Here is a 23214-nt window from a genome sequence, read left to right as displayed (position 1 = left end):
GAATAATTAAATGAAATAGTAGATTTCAATTAGAAGTTGGTGAAAATAATGTTTTTCCCATCTAAAGATATCTTTACTTGAAAGATATCTTAACTGCAAAAGAAGAATCCATGCATGATTTAGTCTAACCTCATTTACAAATTGAGGAATTTAGGCACAAAGAGAGGAGGCAACATTTCATATCTTCTAAAGCTATTGATTAAGATGTAAGGTACATAACATGCACTTCTCAGTAGGTAACCTATCAGCATTCTAGTAACTAGCAAATGATATGTGACACAATGATATGCCACACAATTCAGATTTTTAAAAAATCCAGTGATGCTTAAGAATCAGGCTTAAGAAGTATCATTTCCATTTCATGCACTGTTTGTCTAATTCATCCTTCATAACCAGTAATTTTCTGTCCAATGGTTTAAAATGAAATAGTATTTTAAAAATACTGTTGTGAAGATATTGTTATAGTCTCTCCATTTAGGAAATCTTGAATTTTGAACTGTTTTTGCAATCTTGATGACCAATTTGCCCTGAGTCATTCAGATGGTCATGTTAACAAAAGTGGACTATTGTAATATAACCAGACAGGGTTAAAGGTCTCATTTTCATCGACCAATTTGTGGTTGTAAAACAAGCAAATATTGATGGTGTTAATATTATTATCATATTAGTATTAGTGTAAAATAAAAGAAATTTAAATCATGTGGGAATAGGATGAAGAAAGTCATCACTATAATTCTATCTGCCACTAGACTTGTCCTAAATCTGGGACAAGCCTACATAACAACATACAATAAGCTCACATACCAGTGTGCTCATGCCAAAAAAACAAAGGAAAATGGCATAATAACAATTAATAATAGTTGTCCCCATGTATACATTGCTTACAAATCATTATTATACATAACATTTCATTTGATCCTAGCAACAATCCTGAGATTCCTATAAAATTATCTCCATTTTACAAATGGCAAAACTGAGACTAAATTAAGCAATTTGCAGCTTTGCCTTCCAAGGGAAGGACACTCAAAACGTGATCTGAATCCTCACCAAAAAAAAACCAAAAAAAAAACAACTTTTTCATAAACACTAAGTTTTGTAATTCACTGTGCTCTAAAGAGGAATTCAGCAGATACCAAGAGTTTGTCTTCAAATGACAGACATTCTTGTCATTAAATGATGCTAGATTCACTAAATTACAGTTTCCAACAGAGGCAAAAAAAGAAGAATCAAAAATTCTGCAAAGCATTCAAAATCTATTTCTGACTATATTGCAGCTCATCTCACCCTAATTATCTGTGGTGTGAATATCTCTGATCTCAAAAGTTTATTTAACAGGAAAGGGGGATGGGAAGTTAGAATTTCCATTGTGATTATTTTGCAACCAGTTTTTATTTACTTCTGGAAAGGAAAAAGTTTACTTTCTATCTTTTCTAGACAAAGTTCTCCCTTTTAGTCTGCCTTTACAATGCTGGGAATCCAGTCATGTCATGATCCCTCTGAAACCCTAAAGAAAAGAGCCTAAAACCGTCAGAGCTTGATCACAGTTGGAGACCGCTTAGCTTCCTATCTTTCATTTCCATTAAGAATCCTCAATTTTCTTGGATATAGTCATGGATCTTGCATATAAAGATTCTGAAGTTCAGATTCATTACAAATGGAAAAAAAGGAAAAATGCTTTTCAGAAACATAAAGCCCCCTGCAAACAACAAAATAGTAATGCACAGGGCATGCTTGGTTTGAATTTTAGTTCTGCATAGCTTTGCATAAAAGAAAAGGAAGTAAGGGAAATTGCAAGCATTTGAGACAAGACAACAGTACAAAATTAACTCTATCCTTCTAGCTCAGGAAAAAGAGTTTCTACTTTTAAAAGACTGTTCTCTTAAATTCTAATTTCATCTTCATGTGTATCATTTCTCAGCCACACCATGTCAATAGTAAAAATACCCAGTAGATGTTAAGTGTCTATTTTGTGCCTAGATCTCTGCTAAGCACTATAGAAATAAAATAAGATGTAAAGTCACTTGAGGGCAGAAATTATTTCTTTTCTTTTTCTTTTTTTGCCTTTGTATCCTCAGCACCTCACAGTGTTTTGCACATAGTGAGCATTTAACAAATCTTTCATTATATGCTGAAGTGTCAGATGAAAGAAATTGAGAGAGGAAACAGTAGTGTGTATTGCATATATTAAAGAAGGTTTTCCAGAATAGTAAGGTCTAAACTGAACTCTTGAGGAAGGTAGGATTTGGATAGGAGAAGAGGAAGAAAAGGAAAAAGAAAATTTCAACTGGACAGGCTGAGGGCAAAAAGGTAGAGGAGAGCAACATGAATTAAAAACAAAAAATAGAGACAATGAACATAGTGTATGTGTTTATTACTTATATATCTTTAGATAAGCTACTTAACTTTTCTTAAACTTGGTTTCTTCATCTATAAAATACAACTTTTGGGCTAGGATAGCCATATCAGTTCATCCCAGATGTTGAATGATGATCCTGTGACTAAAACCAAGTATATTTGCTTGTTGACAAAGAACAGTTACATTTGGATAGGTAGGATAAGGTGAAAGAATTTGGGTCTGTCTAGCATTTTGCAGAATTGTACAGGTTCATTAATGACTAGTTTTTTCCTCAGTTAGGAAGCTCTTAGAATTGGTCATTTCCAACTTTTTTCACTAGCCTTAGGAATGGAGTTCTCACAAACTAATTGGCACACCACATCATTCTTCTTCTGCCTCTCCCAAGTGTCTGTAAGGCCGAAGGCACAGAACACAATCAACAAAGGAAAACAGAACATAATGGACAAGGAGGGAGGCTTTGAGGAAGAGTCTTTCATTCCCGATGCTACAGAAAAATGACATTTACATGAAATTAATTTTTGGTGTTGAAATTCTACTGCTGATGTTTCATTGTGAATTTTGATAGTATTCAAAAAGTATTTCTAAAGGAACAGGAGCTAAAAAAAGAAAATCACAAGAAAGAAATGGAAAATTATTTATGCTAAATTCTTTAAATTTCCATTCCTTTTTTATATCAGTGGTGATGCCTCATGCAACCAAGCAGATAATTCTCGCTAAGCTAAAAAGTGAAATGAAATTATTGTGGCTACATTCTGCATCAAGAATCAAGACACCAACTGTCTCTCATCTTTCTGCCAAAGGATTTTTTTTTTCTTTTGGATCATTTTCAGATGGGAAGGTTCTATCTAGTCAGTGTTTGAGTTCAAAGAACAAATAAGCAAAGTATACATACACACACATGCAAAGAGTATTCAGAAGCAATAATGGACTGCTGTCTTTGGAGTTGGGAGGTGCTGACAATAGCACATTACTTAAGCTTAGATGGTGGTAGAATAGAAAAGAGTCAAAGAGATGAGCTCAAATTCAGATTATATCACCTATAATTTGTGTCCACAGACAGAACCCATAATTTCTCTGAGTCTCAGTTCCCTTTGTGAAAATGAAGGGCTTCATTCTAACTCTAAATCTATCATTCCTGTTTATTCAATGATGAGTTAGAGTAGAATAGGGATTAGATTCCCTTGTGGATGATTGGGGGCTTCCATGTATTCTTGTTTGTACATGACATTATGTTGATTGCATCAACCTCTGAACTAATTGAAATTCCTAATGAAACCCATAATCTCTCAAAGGATTTGGGCCTAACTATTCCTTAAAGAACAATTGGGTGTGTTCAGAAAATCAAGTAATCTTCCCTCTAATGGCAGGTGGAACAACCATAGCTAATATCATCCATATGGTAGAGTCAATTTTAAACAATGGAGCAACTGTGTTATATTTTCCATGTAAGCATTTATACCTCAGAAATTAGAATCTTCAAATTAGGTTTTGATGTATTGTTTTATTGATTGTTTAGACCTAAAATACATATTAACATTTCATATTAAACTAAGTGTAATAGTTCTACCACTACTCACCCTCTTCCCCCAACTCTTATTGTTAAATGTTTACTAGCATATCTCTGTATGATCTCAGCAGAAATCAAGTAGAAAGGTCAAGGAATGAAGTCATCCTCAGACTAGAGGTCTGGTGACTATAGGCTAATAATAACAACAAAAATAATTCTAATGATAACAGACATTTATATAGTGCTTTAAGGTTATTTGATTATTTCATCTAAGAACACTCCTGTGATAGGATCAGAAAAGGCCTCATATAGGAGGTAAAGTATCTTAGATGTCCTTTAGAAAAAGAAACATGTGATATTATGATGTGGAGTAAGTATGGCCTGAAGTGACAGGGACCTAGTGACTAGAAGAATCATAAAATCATGAATGCTGTAGAGGAGCGTGATATGTACTTGGGTGGGTTTAAAGGCATTTTGGTATTCATAGTTGTTCTCATTTGAGCTTAATAATATCCTTGATTACATATACAACTAGAAATGTTTCATGCTACTTTATGTGATGGCTCTGTTTTGAATCAGAATCTAGGGGTTATTTTTTGTAGGCTACCATTTGTGTAAATGTTGTCCAATATAGTGAAGTAAATACGTCAGTCATGTGACTTCTAACACATTTTTGGAATTACATGCAGTCATTTTAAAAAAAAGATCCCAATAATGATCTTAGAATGTAATTCAATGGAACATTACTATATCTATAGTGCATTTATTAACTAATTTAAAACAAAATATTTTATTGAATTACTAATTATATTGTGAAACATTATATTATATTTTTGAATTCACTTTAAAATAATCCTAGAATGAAGCATAATTCTAGTATTATACTTACAGGTTTTGAAATAAGAACAAGATTTTCTTTGAAATATTGCAATTAATGTTCTGCATTGCTCCCTGAATAATTCTTTCTTTCTCTAGCTATTCTGGGGAATGTAATTTGGAGTTCTTTGTGCAGAATTTCACTTACCATGACTTTGAATTTTCACAATGACATTTACATCACAAAGACAAAGTTACTGAGAAGCAACCAACATAATATTTCTGAAACTGTCATCTGTAACTTCTGTTACATTCATCTGATCACAGAGAGGTACAAAAAAGTCCAAAAGAAAAGTATACTGGGTCAAAAGACAATCACAGCTAGCCACTTATTTGTGGTTAGCCAAGTTTAAACCTAATTGAGATGAACACTGAGTACAAAAATGAGGCTACAGATGGATAAAAATAGGATGATTTGTGTGAGTTAGACACATTCTTGGAAATATGTCGGGCCATAAAAATGTTCTGTTGTCCATTTCCAAAGCTCTTTTCATTCATGCAATGCCAAAGTAACTGGTTAATTCAAAAGCAATGAATTAGTCACCTTGGCTATTTGATATCTTTCCGACAAAACCAAAACAAGCCACCTGGATGGATTTTTCACTTTTATGCCATTTCTTTGCTACCATATCTAGACAAAGACTCAATTTAATCACTGAAGACTCAATCTTATTATAGATTGTTTTTCTATAATTCACCAGAATGTTTGGGTTCCTACTATTTTTTAACTCCATTTCAGTTTTTCCTTTCTAATACTAGATGGAAAACTTTTCTGGATACTCTGAAATATCCATTTAATCATGATTAGTTTACCTTTATGCCTCACTCTGCAGACATAGTAGCTCCATGCTTTTCAACTGCTGTCCATACATGTGTCTTCCTCTCAGTACATGTGTCTTTCACCATAAATTCTTGTAAGGTAAAACTGGGTATTTATGTGTCCATCCTGACCGACTGCTCCAGGGCACCTAGTGGGCTAACTTGAAATCCTGGGGTACTACATGGGGCACTTAAAGGACAATAGAGAGCCAATAACCTATACAATTAATTAATATAGATTTGAAAGATCAAGAACCAAAGTGGGAGTAAGAGGGATCCTCAAGTAGAGCTCTAGGTCATCAACGTCAGGAAACAGTAAAAGGAAAGTCTATATTCCATAGGAAGTGGAGGTTAACATAATGTGGGGGACACCTGGGAGTCTAGAAGCATGGTAAGAAGTGAGCTGAGAAAAGAGAGCATTCCTTTTTTTTAATGCAGTATTTATTTCACAAATATGATGATGACATTTAAAAGGTTTACAAAATTCATTCCCTATGGAAAGTCTGTAGAGTATATAATACAAGTACTATTAATTCCTTTCAACAGATAAGGAAACTAAGACCTACATTAATTATAAGACAGGTCCAGAGTCAAACAATTGATATATTTGGCTTTGGATCCAGTGACATCAAGTATAGCTCTTTCCTCAGTAATAATAAGGCTCTTCCTGGTTTGACTTTTCCTTCCTTGAGTGTGAAGAGGGTAATTGATAGGACACAGGCATTTACAGAGTTTTCCTGAGTCACACTTGAAGAAACTAACAAGAAAGTAACCAAAGAGGTACTCTGTAGCAAACACATGCTGGCTGCCAAAATTCTAATCTGATATGTTATCACCCCTCTCTTTTTCCCTAGTTAGGATGGAGGTATGTCATTCGTTTGGTCTAATCTGTAAATCCTTTCAGGTTCCGAGAAATCTTTTTCTTTTTATGTATACGTACTTTTGAGCAGAAAAAAAGCCTGGAAAAAATAGACATTTCTGATTTAGTCTCAGCTCAGGAACTTCTAAAATTTGACAACTCAGAAAAAAATCAGAATCTTAAATGACTACTGGCTTTTCACCTGATTTGTTCTAAATGAAACTTAACAATCTCAGAATGAAAGTGTAAGTGGGAAGTATACACATAAAATGTATATAAATGAAAGTTCAGAGATGGAGCAGCAGTCAGCAGAAAACCAAATATAGACCAAGCATTTGGCACTTATGTTACTTACCAGATAACAAATGACTGTAAACTCACTGATTAGAGGCTTCCTTTTTAAGTCAACCATGTAATAAATGAATAATGCTTTTAGCTGGCTTTTAAGAAAAGTTTATTTTGGGGAAGTGGAAAGAAGCCCCACATAATTTAGAGAGAGAATAATAAGTCTCTACCATGGTCTTCAGCAACAAAGATTTCCCACTTTCAACAAAATAGAAGAATAAGATGATATGAAACAACTCTTCCCCAAAGAAGAGCTGTAGGAAAGGGTAAACCTGATTACAGAATGCTTTTCAAGAGACAAACCAAGTCAATCAAGACTTAGACCTCAGGACAATTGAGTTTGCATCATTAATTTAGAAAAATTGATGGTGAGGAAGAAAAGGGGGAGAGAGAAAGGTGGAAGGGGAAGAGAAGGACAAAGAAAAGGGGAAAGGTTAGAGAAAGGAAGGGGATAGTAATGAGAAAGGACTAGGGAAGGGATAAGGGTAGAGATGGGGATAAAAGAGAGTAAGAAAAAGAAGGGGGAAATGGAAAGAGGAAAAATAAGGAAGAGAAAGAAAAGGGAAGGACAGAGGGATGGCATTAGGGAAGGGAAGACATAGAAGTGGATAGGAAAAGCGATAGGGAAGGAAAGAGAAAGGAAAGGAATTGAATAATAGATAAAGAAAAAGAAAATAAACTAGAAGAAGAAAGGAAAGCAAATACTTGAAAGGAAAGATCACTACACCCCACTCTTAATATTTTCTTTACCACTTATTCCAAGATTCATCTGGCTTCTATGTACTAGCTTTAAAAAGCATATTTTACTCAATTGTAAATTGACAAGTTTTATTCACTTTACCTATTTGCCTCATTTTTTTTTAATGAAGCAACCAGGAAACCCTACTCACCTGGTGGAGACTCCAGATTAATTTATGCCATTTTAAGGTTCTCTTAACTATCCATATTCTCTTACAATTCTAGTTAGTCAACCAGAAGCTCCTGGACCTCTTAGCCCAGAAACATGAGGAAGGACTCAGAAGTTCAGCAGAGAAAGGGTCTGTGACAATAGAGTGGGAGTCCAATGTGCAATCCCTGCGCAGGCCAGACCAGTGCAAACAGGGCACCAATTCTGGGCAAAGTACCAACAAAATCAAAACTCCATTGATTTAGCCCTCTAGATGTTACAGCCTCAATGGGGCAGGGGCACTTCTAACCAACAGCTCTAAGGCAGAAAAGAGTACTTGTGGTTAGACTCTTAGAAGGATCTCTGAAAACAGCTGCACAAACCCCATGAAGCTTTGTACAGAGCACCCTCCCCTCTGGAAACAGACCCCTACTTTAACAAACAATTAAAAAGGGGGTAATAGACTAGAAAAATGAGCAGAAAACAAAAACAGGTCTCTGAGCATTGAAAGTTTTTTTTATGGTGACAACGAGGATCAAAACACACTCAGAAGATGATTACAAAGTCAAAGCTTCTATATCTAAAGCCTCCAAGAAAAATAAGAATTGGGCTCAGGCCATGGAAAAGCTCAAAAGGGATTTTGAAAATCACAGGAGATAGAGGAGAAATTAGGAAAAGATTTAAGAATGGTGCAAAAGGAAATGGAAAAAAAAAGATAATGAGGAGAATGCCTTAAAAATCAAAATTAGCCAGGTACAAAAGCTCACTAAGGAAAACAATTCCTTAAAAAATAGAATTGACCAAATGGAAGCTAATGATTTTATAAGAAAGCAAGATACAATAAAACAAAACCAAAAAATGAAAAAAATTGAAAAAAAATGTGAAATATATTTTTGGAAAAACAACTGACCTGGAAAATAGATCCAGGAGAGATAATTTAAAATTATTGATTTACTTAAGAGTCATGATCAAAAAAAGAGCCTAGACATCATCTTTCAAGAAATTATCAAAGAAAACTGTCCTGATATTCTAGAACCAGAAGATAAAATAGAAATTGAAAGACTCCACCAATCATCTCCTGAAAAAGACCCTAAAATGAAAACTCCCCGGAATATTACAGCCACATTCTAGAACTCCTAGGTCAAGGAGAAAATATCACGAGCATCCAGAAAGAAACAATTCAAGTTGCTATGTTGGAACCACAGTCAACACAAAATTTAGCAGCTTCTATTTTAAAAGACCAGAGGACCTGGAATATAATATTCCAGAGAGCAATGGCATTAGGGTTCCAAACAAGAATTACCTCCCCATCAAAACTAAATGTAATCCTTTAGAGGAAAAATCAATGAAATAGAGGACTTTCAAACATTTGTGATGAAAAGACTAGAGAGAATGGAAAATTTGATTTTCAAATACAGGACTCTGGAGAAGCATACAGAGATAATCGAATGATGAAACTGAGGCTGAGAAAGATTTAACATCTTACCCAGAATTACATAAATAGTGATTGTCTGAAGCAAGGCATATATCCATATTTTTCTGACTGCAAGTGATCCATCCATTATCCCATATTGCTGCCTATGTTCATATCATATTCAGATAGTCACAGCTTTCACTGTTGTAAATGAGCTAAATGAAGTTTAGTACAAATGATAGCAAATATACCTGAGGTTTTTGCTAAGTATCCTTGAGAGATGCAGCATGAAACTTACATGATAAAGGATTAGTTTTTGTTTTTATTCAGAAAACCAAATAAATGGATTGCTTGTGTTTTTGATGGTACTTCTCATTTGGTTTAATAACTTATGAAGAAATCCTTCTCTCCCAGAGGTCACTATGGGTCTGTGGTGCCTTTTTGACAAGTTAATGACATTTGTTGTTACAGCCTTTGTCTATCACTTCTTCCCTTCTCACATTTTGTCATCCGATCAACAGACTCTCTCTGTTCCTCACACACATAGTTCCATTCCCCATTCCCATGCTTTTGCTCCAGTCATCCCCACGTCCAGAATAAATTCCCTCTTTACCTCCATCTCATAAAAACCTTCTCTTCCTTTATGATGCATCCCAAGAACAATCTTCTTTCCTTTTTTGATCCTGCCAAATGCTAATACCTTCCCTCCCAAACTACCTTCTATTTAACTATTTTGTATGTATATTATTTTCATTTATCTACTTTATATTTACATTATATCTATTTTATAATGCATTTATTATCTCCCCATACAAGAACAAAAAGACAAACTCCTTATGAGAAAGGAAGGTTTCATTCTTTATACCTGTATTCCTAATGTCTAACTCAGGGTCTGGCACATATTAGGTACTTAATAATTATTAATTAATTAACCAAATGAATCTTTTTTTCTACAAAGTAAATATCATTATGTACAGTATAGTATAAATAGCATAAACAGTATAGTATAAATAGTATAAACAATAGTAAAAACTATGTAAAAAACCCTAGTTGGTCAATTAACATTTATCAAGCACCTACTCTATCCTAGGCACTGGGTTAAACTCTAAGAATAAAAATCCAAAAAAAAAAAAAAAAAGACAGCCCTTGTCTTCAAGAATCTTAAAATCAAATGGGGAAAGAAAATTGAAAGGACGACATCTGGACACCTTCCTTCAGTGGAGGTTTGGAAACAAGTTCTACACCCTCCAAATACTGGGGCCACAGGGGAAGAGGGTACTAAACTATGAGCTCCAAAACTGATGTGATCTTACAGAACTGAATATTTCACCAACCCCTTATAGAAACCTTCTACTCAACTAGAAATAGGATTAGTTCCAAGCTAAATCAATTGATGAGAATAGCACAAAAATACATGTTACTTCAGAACACTGTTGCTCTAAATTTTGGATAAACTCTCCCATAAATTCATATACCCTAAGAAAAGAGAATCAGGATGCATGAGGATCATACATAACAGTAATTAACACAGAAAACAGGTATGAATGAGGCATAGGCAACTCATGTCTCAGAAACATCAAAATCATTGACATATATCAGTGATAACTGTAGAATCCCTGAGGTCTCAAGCTGATCAACCTGGGCTTAGTCTTTTACCTTGCTCTCACTGCTCCATGGTTAGGAATCCCACAGTAACCACTATGGGCATTGCTCCCTGATACTATATTCTCAGCATATCTCTACAAGGCTGGGTACTGGCCACAACAACTCTAGTCTTCATGGATAGAATCTGATAAAATATACTAAAAGCTCTTTAGTAGTAGTCAACACACTCAGCTAACAAAAGCTAGGAAGAGTGCCCAAATGCAGAATGACCCAGTTCTTTTATTTCTTCCCTCAAGCCCTATAGGAGGCAGAGGAAAGAGAGGGTGTCAAAGTCCTCTCTTACAGATAACCATCTAATTCAAAATTTGATATTCTCAAGATCCTCTTTGACTTAATATGCAAATGAATTTGAGTCAATACAAAACTAAGGGCATGATTCACCACCCATCTTATCTAAGTTCCTGCCTTCATTAAGCACAGCTGTCAGCAGCCAGTTTGCTTCAATGCTATATTCTGGCCAGTGGAAAATCTTTATTGTCTGCCTACACAAACAAGAACAAAAACAAAGTAACTATGCCTCATTTAATGACTATTACAAGGAAAAATAAAAGAAACACCATAAAGAGGTATTGGGTCTCCCCCGCCCCGACATAGTTAAAATATGAATATTCTTTAATTATCCTCTCCCTATTCATCAAAAAAGTCACCTCTCAAAATTCTTTAGATCACACATTACATTTGAATTTAGTCATCCCAAGGAGGCCATCACAAGCACTTTAGGAAACTTAGAAGAAAAATTTTGATGCCATAGTATTCTCTGAATCTCTATAATTCCTACTGACTCTTCCATGACTTAGCCCAGCTTTCCTTATTACATTTCTACCTTCTCCATACGTCTAATAGAGGTTAGGCACTAATTCTATCATAGATGCTACTAAACAAAGGATGAATAGATGAGCAGTGGAGTGTGTACATTAGTATTTTGTAGGTCACCTAGATATACCTTTCAAGTACCAGACACACAAAAGGAATTTTAAAAAAAGGTGTTATTCTACTTTGTCTAAATTATTTCATTGTTATCCTCTGAGACTTTCTTAAGAAGCAGGAATAATAAACCATTCAACTTAGAAGGAGGAAATGGAAAACCTTTGCAAACTAATTTCTTTCATGTTTATGGTCCTGGAATGCAATATTTATGAAACAGTGTAATTATCAAGAGTCTTAAGTTGATCACATAAGTGAAAAATCCATTCTCCCTTTTTTTCTTTATTCCCTCCATTTCAATCAGTGGATTTCACCTTTTAGAGATTCTTGAAATAAGAAAAAAAAAAAAAAAACTCATAGAAATAACAGTGTAAATTATTGGGTTAGTTAGAGTTTTATTTAAATCTTTGAAAATAATCAGCAGTCTATTGTTTCCCAAACTGTGTGATATTTCAATGACACTTTCTTTCAAATATTAGCAAGACATATGAAAGAACATTCGAGAATAAACATAACATAAAGCTATAGCATTAAAATCAAAATTAGAGTTATTTCCTCCCTTGGGTCTTATTTTTTTAATCGAAAATGATCTCTGCAATTTACCTCTATGAGAGAAAAAAAAAGCGAAATCTTTGGTCAGAGAATTTTGATTAATGAAATGTTTATATAGCAAAAGGTTAAAATAAAGTTAAGTATAATTTGAAATGAAGGACCTTACTGCCATCTTGTGGAATGTTTGTAATATGACTGTGACAGGTCTTTTCCCCCCCTCTAATGTTCCAGAATGTCGTTTTCATTTGTTTTTAGTTACAGGGACATTTACAATTTCCCCAGAAACCAACTGCAGTTAACATTCATCTGAAACACAAGATATTACAGGAGCCAAGTCCTTCAGGAAACAATGCTTTCATGCAGCAGAAAGTAAAGCAAGACTCATTTGTACATCTGTGATCATAGATGCTGTGTATGAGAAAATCTGCCCTGCAAAGTGGCAGTCTGTTATTTTACTTAGAATCTCTCATGTACTAAACATCAGGATGGATGGAAGAATAAGTTAGGTTCATAACAAGTAAAAAGCAAAGCGGGCATCTGCATACTTCTCGTGAATTCAGGGCAGAAAAATTAAACAGTGTGAGCATTTGAGGTAAAATAGTTCACTTTGGGCTAGTTGTCTTTTATCTCCATTATATGTATAAAAAAAATCATCCTTTGGGAGCTAATGTAAGAAGTGCTCATCCAGATCTCTGAAAATCCCTGGGATATTAAAGATATGATGACTCATTGCTTGAATTCTTTGTGGATGATGAGCTTCCTGTCTACTTCTGACATGTATTGGCCTAATACTGACAGATCTTGACATTTCAGAATGATGCTTTAAACTCTAAGTGGTCTCTTGCTTGCCACCTTGCTCATGACAGTGTCAGTAATCTGGGTTGCTGTTGTAGTTAAAATAAGATCCAGCTTCTGTCTGGTGCTTTCCTCAGACTATTATCAGTGGCATAATATGGCTGCAGTGAAGAGGGGGGAAATGGTTCCTTCTCTACCCAGTATCAAATCAAGCTTACGCACATGGCAGCTAGTGCACAGGATCACAATTAAGTGAACTTTCTTCATAACTGGTAATCCCTTATGCCCTTTTTTAAATTGGTTCTTTTCTGATCTTTGGATAATAAACTTGCAGAACTAAATGTGTTCAGGACAAGAAATTTTTGAGAGGTCTAGAAATTCCATCAAAACTCAGAGGTGAATAAAGATATGGGGGATCCCCCAGAAACTACCACAGTGTTCTTGGAAAAAAACTAATCAAAAGAAGCCAGGGTAACCCCTGGATATTTTTAGCAATAAAGTGGTAAGGGCAATAGTTCTGAGCAGTATGAAAAAAACTGCTTTATGTTCTGATGTGTTAAAGTATCAGCCTTCCAGTAGATTATAACAGCAGTTATGTTATGTTGTTAACTCTTGTTTATTTTTTTTCTCTTAATATGTATTTGTGAGTTTTATCTGTAAAGCAATCTGCTTTGTGACCTATATCTGAGCATCTATTTTACACTTCACTTTGGAAAAACCTAGACCTTAAACATTTTCCCCGGTGGGTATCTTAGAGAGCTGAAATGTAAGGGAATAGAAACTAAAATCACTCTAAGTATAGCCAGTGTTACTCCAGGAATGAACTGAAATGAAACCAAATTCATAGGTAGAAAACAAATGGCATATTACCCCAGTTTTTGTGGGTTCACAAATGGTTCCTCAATATTATATACATATGTGTATCGATCAATCAGGTAATGCCCATAAAGGGAAAATAAATCAATTCACCATCTTTTCTTAACACTTCTCACCTCAAAATTATGATTTAAGTATTGTTAAAGTCATAACCACCAAAGGATCAAATGGAATTGTACTGTAGAATGCTAGTATCTCAGGAAAATTTTCTCCTGGGTTAGAGTGCACAATTCCTCCCAATTGAAGGTGCAATTCCTTTTCATATGGGCATTCTACTTCCCTGAAGCAAATGACTTCCTTACAACTTATTCTATGGTTTTCTGCTAACTTAGGTTATCCTTATGGAACAAACTTCCTGAGATGCTGAGGTTATGATGCCTCTCGCCAGAATTTAGCTTCTTTCTTAATCCCCACTGGAAAAGGTCTGAATCACACCCTCACCTAATATGACTGCACTCCTAGTCAGATCATCTTTTCCACCATCCCATTCCATAACTCACTTTTCCCTCAAATTTAAAATACCAATTTTAATGAGTTAAAGCAATAGAAGAGTAGGGTATAATACTATTAAATGGGAGATTCCTCAATGTCATCTCATGTAAAGTTAGTCAAGTGCCTGAAAGTTAAAAATATAAATGTTTGCCTTATATTTCCACTAGTGCCTTCCAGCCATTGAACATGTTTTCAAATTATGAGAAATAAACAAAAGCAACACCATCTCCTTTTTTTGCCAAGTTTATTAGACTGCTATTTGAAGGGAATAAAGATTCCATAAATCAGAAATTTCAAAAATACATTGGACAATCTCTCCTATCACCCATGTATATGAGATAGCAAAAAATGAGGTAGGTGAAAGTAGAGGTAAATGGATTTAGAATAGGATGGATGCCTATACCCAATGAGAACATTGATGGTTCTTTGTCAACTACAGAAATATCTAATGACTCACTTCAAGGAACTGTGATGAACTCTGTGCTGGTCAATATTTTCATCAACAATCTCGATCCAGTGACAATCCAGGGCTGATGTAGGATAAGAAGCAGAGGAGATAAAGAGTAACATCGATAAAATGCAATTCGTAAATGAATAGTCCAGGGTAAATATGGAACCTCTTTTCTACTTTGGCATACCAGAACAGGAATCCCTTTTCCCTTCTCCCTACTCCTCAAACTCCATTGAATTCTGTTTCATCATTGTGGTTTGTGAGGTTATGTTTCATAAAACTTTAACCTGTCCACAGATTTGGGAGAGGAGTATAGATTAAGTTGTGATTCATTTCTGCCCTCTCTGAAAAAATAGCCCTGGCACCAGTTAAGAAGAGTAACAGTTACAAGGATGCAAATTAAATATCAGCAATAGTTGGCTATTTAGTACAACATTTCTGATTTTTTTTTCCTTCAAGGAAATGAATGCTTTGGGCTAGAGACATACTTTAGGATGCAACCTATTATAAATAACTTAAAGAAATATAAGCTTTCAGAATTAATTTGGATACAAGAAGAAACCCTCCAAATTTCAATCACCTCACAATTTACAATTCTTTTTTAAAGTACCAGAGTTATTTGCCTTCCTTAAACTGTCTCAGAAGTGTGTGGTAACAACTTTGCATGTCAATTACTTGTCATAACAGCCCCATCTTGGTCAAACTGTGATATGGACATTTCTTTACCAATTAAGAAAATATTGTTTCCAGCTTTCAGCAGCAGATAGCTGAGCCAGGAACCAAGCCATAAATGATGAAAGGCATAATCTGTAAATCAGATCTCTGGGTATTTGTGGAGAGATTATACATCCTAGGTAAATAACTCTTCAGCCTGTCCAGCTACAGAGCTTATCAATTCAAAAAGCTCCTGCTGACTGACTGCTAAAACCAGGCAGTGTGTAGAAAGGCTTCAAAAGACAAGCAGATAACTACACAGATCTGCCTTCTAGGCAGGTCATCAACAAAGGGATGTCTACTAGACAGGTGCCTGCTACTTACTGTCTGCCTGGAAAATGAGTTGTGCATTATAAACCATTGTGCAATATCTTCCAGCCAAGAAATGGATTCATTTCTGCCTTCTGAAAAGCAGGTCACCTTTCTTCATTGCCCACCGGACACAGAGCTATCAAAACCCACCTTTTGGCTCCTTTTACCAATCTGAGACTGTCACCATAATGAGTTTCTGGAAGAGAGATTATTTCTTGTCAGAACTGCTTTAAATAGATTCATACTACCGATGCAATTCTCTAGCTTTTTAAAAACATATATACCATCTAGTTACCCTTTCTGCCCCCAAAATTATATATGTGAGAAACCATGTGTATAGAGAGTATATATGTGACTGGCATTTGTACATATATGTATGTATGTAAATGTATATGCCTGCAGCAAAAAATATACTGTTGTATATTTATATATTGTGCTTCATGGAAATACTCTCATCTATAATTTCTGCTTTTACATTATAAGATTCAGAAAGTTTAAGTTTATAGTGTATTTTAAGAAAGAAAAATACTACATCCCCAGAGTGGTTATAAACAAACACTATGCCTTGGCTGTGACTCCACAGGCAAAATGAATCAAAGTGATGAAAAATGATCATTAGATATTCACTACTCAGCCCTGGAAGCCTAAACTGTGTCATCTAGATTTAGATATAAATGTACTTTAAGTTCATTTATTCAATAAGCATTTACCTACTACTATATGCCAAGCACTAGAGAGAACATCCCAAAAATGTCCTTCCCCTCAAATAAATAGAATATGAAAAAAATGGTCTATTTATTCGAGCTACCTAAATAACCAGTAATTGAAATGGTCTAAATGATCAAATTATTTATTCTTTATGGGAAAATTCTATCAATTGCTTTATAATATGTAGCTCTACAACCCATACAACCTCATGACAAATTAGAGAAGATTAAATCCATCATACTGGAGTGTGCCCTTTCAGTTTCCCTTTTTTCCCCACTCCAAGATACATAAATTTTAAAAATTTGCCAGGTTTATTCATTCAGAGTTGGATGGAACCTATAAAATCATTTGGACCAAACCCTACGTGTCACAGATGAGAAAACTGAGACTCAGAGAAGCTTTGTGCCTTATCCAGTTAGCTAGCTAAACATGAATAGAGTTAGAATTAAAATCCAGGTGCCTTAGTTCCCAGTCCATAATTCTCCTTCTAATTTGTTTTCTTTCATAATTTCTTTTGCATTTCTATTTTCCTTCCAATTTTCACTGTCAGTATCTTTTTTGAGCTTTTATTACCTCCCTGATAAACTCTTCTAGTATCTAGTTAAGTGGTTTCTCTGTCTCCAAACTCCCCTCCTTGGAATCTTCCAAAATACTATCAGCAGTTGGTTCTAGTTTGAATACTTCAGGTCCTTCTTTGGACATCCTAATCAAAACTCATCTACCTCATCTGGCAAAAGAGACCCTCTACATTCTGGTCCTAATTCCTATCTTTCTAACTTCTGCCCTCATCACTTTCCTGATTAAACCTTTGGTCCAAGCAAGAATAGTTTGATCACTATTCTCAAACTTCCAAACCAATAACTTTTCTGCATCTGCCATTGTGCTCAATCCTTTCCCTCCTTCTGGACTGCCATGTCTCACTCCAATTCTATATGTCAAGTTAGGCTTTTCTCACTTATTTTTGCTTTTTCCATGGGATATCCCTGATTGAAAGTTCTCTCTCTGAACTCTGGTAGCATGATGTAAACCATAAAAACAATAGCTAAGAGCTAACATTTATATAACACTATAAGATTTACAAAACACTTGACCTATATTATTTGATCCTAGCAACACCCTTTTATCACCTTTTACAAGTAGTCTACTCATAAGTCGACTATTCATTATATGTTGTGTACATGTCTTCTCCTTTATAGGCTGTAAATCCTTGGGATTGGATTTAATAAAAATATCCCTCAGTAAACAGCAGAGAGTTTTGCATATAATAGAAACTCTGCAAAAAATTACTGAATGCATGTGGCTTTACAACAAAAAAACCTACTGTATTAGCAGACTAGCTTTCCTAGGTTTATTACCTAATTACTATCTGAACACACTCAGAATTACTCACAAACAGGGAAGTATAAGGGGCATCTTTAGAGTTGTGGAAACTACTTTGGATTGGAATCATGCTGAGTAAATGCCTACAGGACCTCACCACCTATTGTGCTTACTTTCAGGAGGAATTTAAACAATCCTGACTAACCCTTACATAATCACATTTCCCCTGACATCCAAAGAAAGATCAAACCATTCATTTCTGTCTCTGACATGTGTATCACCTATGTGCCATCTGCACTTTTTTTCCAAATTTAAAACATTTTTGTGAACCATTGGTAACATATAACTTCTTAAAAGAATAACAAAAATATTACAGAGCCCTCTCACAGAGGGCTCAAAATACTGATGTGTGACAATTTTTTAGCCATATTTCAAATTAGAACTTCAGAACTTAGTGACCCATCAGCCACAGTGTGTATCATCATTTTCTGACTGAATCTAATTTTTTAAGGTTAAACATCCCCAATTCTTTTAGCTCCCCTTAATATGTCACCCTTTCATAATTTTTCCCTCCTCTAGTTACTCTCCAACATATCAATGCCCTCCCTAAAATGTGGCACCCACAATTAGACTTGTTCTGGCCATGTAAGACTATAGCAAAGTTTTCACTTTCCTAGTCTTAAATGCTTCACCTTTCAGGCAAAAAGGCAAAATGTTGGTTTTTAGGATGAAAAGGGCAAATAGAATTGGAGGGCGAACGAGTAGCTGCAAAATGACATATTTTAATGACAAAGCTTTTCAAAGCTTTTTATATATTATCTTATTTGATTTTCCTCCATATACAGCATCTTAAGTAACATTAATCATGGCTACAATCCTTTATTGTTCCTCAAACAAGTCCCAGTTCGGTTTCTGTATACAAGCGAGCATTCATTAAATATGACTATGATACCTTTGTAATCCATTGATTAGCTCTTGTGAAGTGCTGTAGGCCAAATTTTATCTATACCAACTGAGTTAAATGGTTCAGACAGCATAGGTTAAAAAGCATAGACGTTGACTATTGATTCAAAGTAAAGCTAAAAAGTAAGGCAAGTTTCCTAGTATTTCAAATGGATTGAAATCCCCATAGAGTTGTTTGACTAGAATTATCCACATACTTTTTCTACATTGTCCTAAGAATTGGAGAATCATTCAGCTCAGTCACTCAATTTCCTTTGGATTATGTAGGTCACAGACTAAACTGGTGTCAGTCCAACTTTGTAGCATGAGAGGGCTTCACCTTTATTCAATGTGCTATCAAAAGTATCCATTCTGATTCTGCTAATAAATTCATGAATACCACCTGTGTTGCACAAAACATGTCAGGTTTTTTTAAAAATCTAAACCAATTTGGAAAGAACACATGAATAAAGTACTTATCTAGAACGTAGAAACTTTGCTACAGAGTGATGGAAAGCCCCATCAAGGTGATCCATTTCAAACATTACAGTCTAGTAACACTGGGGAATCACTGAGCAAATGGAGCAGAGGAAATTATGACCCACTGGCCTGAATGGATTTGTGAAGAAAAGTAATGCCAGACTAATGTCCTTATTTCTTTGTTTTGGGGAACATATTGAATGAATGAGGAAAATGTAAAAATGTAACTTCCTCAATAGATATACAAGTTCAGCCAAACAAGAGCCTGCTGAAATTCTTCACGTTTGTGAAGTATTTTTTTTTTTTTTGCTTCTTTACAAGAGCAGAAAAATTTAGTTCTTTCAGAAATCATTTCTAGAATATAAATTTCTGAGATATCTAATTCTCTTTTCTTTATCAAACTATTATTTCAGTGTTTCCTTCTTTCTTCCTTCTAATTAAAGTATTATTAAATTCCCTCCTTTTCATCCTAGTTCAGTTAATTAATTGAGTCACATCCTACATAGCATGCTTTGAGGTGACTGCCAACAAAGTCACATTCCATTGAAAGACCATATGGCCATTTTGTTAGACAATCTGTATGCACTCATTTTAAGGAAATGGCTATTATGGGAAGGTAAGCAGAATTTAGGAACCATATTATATATGTATATATATATATATATATATATATATATACTCCCCTGTTTACCACTGAAAGCCTCACAGCCAGGCTCCCCTTTATCTTTCTTGATTTATTATACATTATTCCTTTTCAAGGACTCTATAGTTTAACCAAAGAGATTTCTTGTTCAAACATGTCAGTCTATTACCCATCTTCATGCCTTTGTTATGGCTGATTCCCATGACTGAAATGTATTCCTTCTTATCTTTAGAATTCAGCTCAAGTTCGATGTGGTAAATAAAGTTTTTACTGATCTCTTAGAGTTACTAAGCCTTTCTCTACCCCTTTAAAAAAGATTTACTTTCTGCTTATTTTAGATCCAACTATATAAGGGTGGGAGTGTCAAATAACACTATTCTATTTAAGCCTAATATATTTATTATGTGGGAGCACATTTCAATTGTTCATCAGATGAATATGTCTCAAGGTATGACGAAATATATTTGGGTTGGCTGGGAGATTTGTTTTTGCTCTGGAATCTATACAAAACAATTTAACTAGTTGAAATCTGGGATTTCAGCAGGCAGTACGCCAAGAGAACATTACAGACAAACAGTAAGAAAAACAGCTTGTGTTAGAAGATAATGTGTCTGTCTCCCCAGATATGGAGTGGGGGAGGAAAGGAAAAGGGAGAGGGAGGGAAAAGAGAAGAGCAGAGAAAAAGACAGGAGAAAAAAGGGAAGAGAGGAGAGGGGAGAGAAAAAAAAAGAGAAGATGAGGGGAGAGAAAAGAAGAAGAGAAAGCAGGGGAGGGGAAGGGAAATAAGGGGAAAGGAAGGGAGGGGATGGAAAGGGAGGGAAGAAAGGAAAGAAGAAAGGAAGGAAGGAAGAAAGGAAGGAAGGAAGAAAGGAAGGAAGGAAGGAAGGAAGGAAGGAAGGAAGGAAGGAAGGAAGGAAGGAAGGAAGGAAAATAGGGAGGGAGGGAGAAGAAAAAGAAGGAAGAAAGGACAAAAAAGGAAGAAAAACCATCTATCATATGTAATGGGAATATCTTGAGGACTACTGCAAAATAACTTTTAGGAACTATGAGTAACATCTTTTCCACATATGCTCTCTAAACTTGAGCCAACTTTTCCCCTAAACTTTACCTGTGCTGGTGGGAGAATGTGTCTCAGACTTTTCAATTGTTGTTCTATATTAACTTTTTTGATACTATACCAACCTGAGTATACATCTCTTTCTAAAACTTAATTAAATCAAGCTGATTGATATCAATGAAGATCCTAGTAGAAACAATAACAATTAGACTCATAAACTATAGCATTGGGGACAGGGGGAACCAACACACCAAACCTTTGGGCTTATTGCTAAAAATCCTAAAAGAAAATAACATACTTGTGAGGTCCAGCCTTTCATTGTCAGTGGAGTTAGAGAGTATAAATCCAGAGCCTTGCTCTACTTACACATATACGTTTATTCTCCCTCAAATAAAATGTGACAAAGATAACACAATCATTCAGTGAAATAAACCCACACATTGACTTAAGTCTGATGGAATATGTAACATTTTATACTCATAGTTCCCCACCTTTTCAATTATAAGTAGGTCCTTTTTCTTAGCTTTTTTTTTTCAGAGCCAAACTGGAATATTATAATTCTATAATTTTAAGTTTTGCTTATTGTTCTTTGTAGTTACTATACATTATTATAATCAGTGTTTTCTTCATTTTGAATTTTTACTCTGGATAGATTCATATAGGAAGTTTTCCCATATTTCTCTAAACAAATTTACATTTGTTAGTTCTTATAATTATATTCCATTGTATCAATGTACCACAGTTTGTTCAACTATTCCACAGATATTTTATGCCACAGATATTTTATTATGCAAAGAAGTAAAGACAGAAAGTATAAATAATAAGTATAAATAACAAAATATTCATAGCAGCAGCCCTTTTTGTGGTAGACAAGAATTAGAAATTAGAAAAATACCTGCTTGTTCTTTATGGAATTTCAGCATGTCTTTCATCAACACTCAAGTTAACTACTTGCTAACAATATTCTCCCTACTGGAGAGATGCTGATTTTTTGGAAAGACAATCACCTCTGATGGAATAGTACTGTGCCATTAGAAATGATGAGGTGGTTGATTTTAAGGGGAACAACATGAAAAAAAATTTCATAAAGTAATGAAGAGTGAAATTAACAGACCTAGAACAGCTCTGAACATTTATCTTAACCTGGATGCTATTGAACTCTAGACTCAAATTAGTGAATTTTTCAATATGAGATATGACAAATAGTGTTCAGAATCACTGATCTTTCTCCACAAATTACACTTGGCGGATTCATTATTTTGAGTGTAGTTCTCATTGTCTCCTTTGAATATACTGACCTAAAAAGTTACTTGAGGTTCAAGACATCTTCTGTATTAGCATCAATTCAAAACTATAGCTTATAAATGCACAATAAAACATTTTGACCAAAGGATGCATTAGTTGAAACCAAAAGACATTTAGTCAAATAGTAAAACAAAATAAATGCCAAGATTCCTCATACTGATAGGGATATACATTCAAATGACTTAGCATTCTGCAGGGATGAAGCAGAGACAGGGATATGCTGGAGCCAGCTCAAACCAGTTCTTTGAGCTATTTTTTAAATGTGGGCAATAATATTGTTGAAATCAGCAAACACTAGAAATCAGGGCTTGATTTACTGTTTTGTTGATTATCAATATTAAAGTTATTTAAAGTTCTTTTAAAATTAAATAAGCTGATTTGTGAAATGAGTTTCCCCATCTCTGAAAGTATCATAATAGAGATGCCTGCAAAAGGTAGGAAATTGGATTAAATGATCTCTAATACTACTTTCAATTCATTTACTGATTAGAACACATGACAGGATGCCACTGTGTTAAGTCCCTACTAATCTAATTTTGTACAAGAAAGTACAATGAAATCATTACCACAAAGCACAAACCCTAGAGCAATACAAAATAAAGTCCATTCAAACATTTGCTAATTCGGATGACATTCATGAAATTGTGCACCAGGAATACTAATGAACCTATGAAAATCTTTCCTTGATATGCTGGGGGAAAAAATCAAATTTCATACCCTTTAAACCAACATTATATACCCAAAACAACATATTATAAAATGTAAATAGCTTTACTCACTGGGAGGAACATAAAGAAATCAGCAAGAATTCTACAGTCAATAAGTATTTTCTGAGCACCTATGGCAACCAAGGTACTTTGTGAGGTAAGCACTGTAAGAGAGAGAGCGAGAGAGCAGTAAAACCATGAAAGCCATG

General features: G+C 34.8%; 1 long non-coding RNA gene across 7 annotated transcripts in view; it reads right to left on the bottom strand.

Moving 5' to 3' along the window:
* The window catches only part of LOC116422414, a 98645-nt gene extending 82604 nt beyond the window's left edge, over window positions 1-16041 (bottom strand). For all 7 annotated transcript variants that reach the window (XR_004233032.1, XR_004233030.1, XR_004233034.1 and 4 more), the window contains exons 1-2: window positions 15856-16041; window positions 14824-14896 (exon numbers count right to left, since the gene is read on the bottom strand). This is a non-coding gene — a long non-coding RNA (uncharacterized LOC116422414). The remainder of the gene's footprint in view (window positions 1-14823; window positions 14897-15855) is intronic.
* Window positions 16042-23214: the final 7173 nt, after the last annotated feature.

The sequence above is a fragment of the Sarcophilus harrisii genome, chromosome 3 (assembly GCF_902635505.1).
Source record: "Sarcophilus harrisii chromosome 3, mSarHar1.11, whole genome shotgun sequence".
NCBI lineage: Eukaryota > Metazoa > Chordata > Mammalia > Dasyuromorphia > Dasyuridae > Sarcophilus > Sarcophilus harrisii.
The sequence above is the reverse complement of the archived record's forward strand: the minus strand, read 5'-3'. Positions and strand labels throughout refer to the sequence as shown.